Below are 2916 nucleotides of genomic sequence, written 5' to 3'. Positions count from 1 at the left end.
GAAATGCAAGCTTAAGATTTACAAAATGATGAAAACGTAAAACGTGGCAGAATCTGTGAAAAATAGAACAACAGGTAAATAATTTTTTCGGGGTACTTATGCAACTCAAATCAAAACACTCAGAACAGATGCCAGAAATACAATTATATAGATCATGCTGCCACAAAATTGGAGATAAAAAAGTTGATCTGGTGATTTTTGGTGATTTTTCCCGTCAAGGAGACATAATCTGTTTCTGGACAACATGTCACAACTTTTGAACTTTCTTGCAATCGGAGGCTAAAACCTGGCACACAGCTTGAAAATAAAGATACAATGATGTTGCTACAGTAGTAAAAAGCATCAAGACCACTAAAACTTAAGGTAAAAACAAATTGGGTTGCCTCCCAACAAGCGCTTTCTTTTATGCCTTTGAGCTAGGCATGATGGAAAAATATAAAGTATTATCAACTCCATAAGAATAGCTTGCCCGAATAACGGACTCATAAGGTAACTTAATCTTCTTTCGAGGGAAGTTTTACATTCCCATTTTAAGGGGAAATTGGAAACTAATGTCCCTTCTTTCATGTCAATGATAGCACCAACAGTGCGGAGAAAAGGACGTCCCAAAATAATTGGACATGAAGGATCACACTCAGTGTCCATAATAAGAAAATCGACGGGCACATAATTATCATTGACAACAATAAGCACATCATCTATTCTCCCTAAAGGTTTCTTTATGGAATAATCAACAAGATGAACACTAAAAAACATGGATCAAGAGGTTTCAAATCAAGCATATCATACATTCTTTTGGGCACAACGGAGGCACTAGCTCCAACATCACATAAAGCAAAGAAAGAGATATTATTAAATTTAATCTTGACAATAGGATCCCAACTATCTTCTAGTTTCCTAGGAATATAAGTCTCTAGCTTGAGCTTCTCCTTCCTAGCTTTGATAAGAGCCTTGGTAATATGCTCGGTGAAGGCAATATTGAGTGTACTAGTGTGGGGGTCCTTAGCCATTCTTTGCAAAAAAAAGTGATCACTTGAGAAAGACTACAATTGTCAAAATCAAGGTTACTACCATTAATTAAAGTGGTAGTGATGTCATCTAAGCTCATTCTTTTGGTAGTCTCTAAATTCAAAGGACCTTCTTGTCCTATAGTTGATGTATTAGCATCACCATTAATAGGTCCATTGGGACTAGGAGTGTGATGGGTGCTAAAAGTTTTGAGGTCCTCAACAACTCGTATAGTAGCAATGGTAGTGTGTGTGGGAAGGCTCTTAATCCTATCTTCCTCTTCTTTTCCTCTAGCCCATCTATCCTCAAGTTTGGCTACCATTCTTATGTTCTCATTAATTTGGACTTGGATAGCATTCATGGGTGTGGTGTACCTTTCCTGAAGGGGGGGGTTCTAATTTTAAGCATCTCTACATCATGAGCTATGTTGTCCACCTTCGAAGAGAGACTATCTAATTTTTATAATTTCTCTTCTACACTCTTGTTGAAGGCTTTTTGGGAAGTGATGAAGTCTTTAAGCATGCTCCCTAATTCAGAAGTGGAGTTTTTTGTGCTAGGATCATTGTTGTTGTTCCCATAGTTGTTGGATGGGAACGGTCTAGGATTGCTACCAAAATTACTCCTATAAGCGTTATTATTAGAGTTGTTCCTAGAAATAAAATTAACATCAACTTGCTCTCTTTCTTGAGCAACCAAAGAATTTAAAGGAACGTCACGAGGATCAATATGAGCTTGCTTAGTAAGTAAAGTCATGATCATGTCAACCTTATCACTAAGGGAGGAGATCTCCTCAACAGAGTTTACCTTCCTACATGTTGGAGCTTTATCGGTGTGCCATTGAGGATAATTTTTCATCATCTCATCCAATAGCTTTGTGGCAGCACCCAGTGTAGTTGACATAAAGGTTCCTCCCGCGGCCAGGTCTAACAGATTCCACAAGGTAAAGTTCAATCCTGCATAGAAAGTTTGGATAACCATCCAAGTAGTCAAACCATGTGTAGGGCAATTCTTAACAAGAGATTTCATACGTTCCCAAGCTTGAGCAATGTGTTCATTATCCAGTTGCCTAAAATTCATAATGTTACTTCTTAACTGGATAATCTTAGGAGGCGGGTAATACTTCCCAATAAAAGCATCTTTGCAATTATCCCAAGAATCTATGCTATTCCTAGGCAAAGATTGAAGCCACACTTTAGCTCCTTCTCTCAAGGAGAAAGGAAAAAGCTTAAGTTTAACAATATCACCATCTACTTCTTTATATTTTTGCATATCTCAAAGCTCAAAAAAATTGTTCAAGTGCAAAGCAGCATCATCTCCAGCACCGGAGAATTGATCTTTCATAACAAGGTTCAGTAAAGCAGGTATAATCTCATAGGAGGTAGCCCCTCTAGAGGGAGCAGCAATAGGAGTGCAGACAAATTCATTATTGTTGTGACTAGTGAAGTTACACAACTTGGTGTTTTCAGTGGAACACATAGCAGCAGCAACAAGCAAGAACAAAGCAACTAATTTTTTGTGGTTTTTGGTATAAGACTCTAAAGCAAAAACTAGAAAACAAACTAATAAGACTAAAAAGCAAAAGTAAAATATAGTGTGCAACTCCCCTATCTTGAAGACTGTAGTCCCCGGCAACGACGCCAGAAAACTTGCTTGATGACGAGATGATGCATATACTTCTCGCTCCTCGTTGGTTACCCCAAGTGGAAGGTTGAGATATAGTCAACAACAAGTTTTCCCTTACACGGAGACTGTAAGATTTATCGAACCAGGATGACTCCTAGGATCAACTAGTAGGTGTCTCCCACTCTGGCGCTAGCAGAAGATGTGGACCTGCACACACACAAATAAATTTTCTACCAACGAGTACAGAGAGGTTGTCAATCTCTCCGACCTTGTAGTTTGTAAAGG

Source organism: Hordeum vulgare, chromosome 4H (genome assembly GCF_904849725.1).
Source record: "Hordeum vulgare subsp. vulgare chromosome 4H, MorexV3_pseudomolecules_assembly, whole genome shotgun sequence".
NCBI lineage: Eukaryota > Viridiplantae > Streptophyta > Magnoliopsida > Poales > Poaceae > Hordeum > Hordeum vulgare.
The sequence above is the reverse complement of the archived record's forward strand: the minus strand, read 5'-3'. Positions refer to the sequence as shown.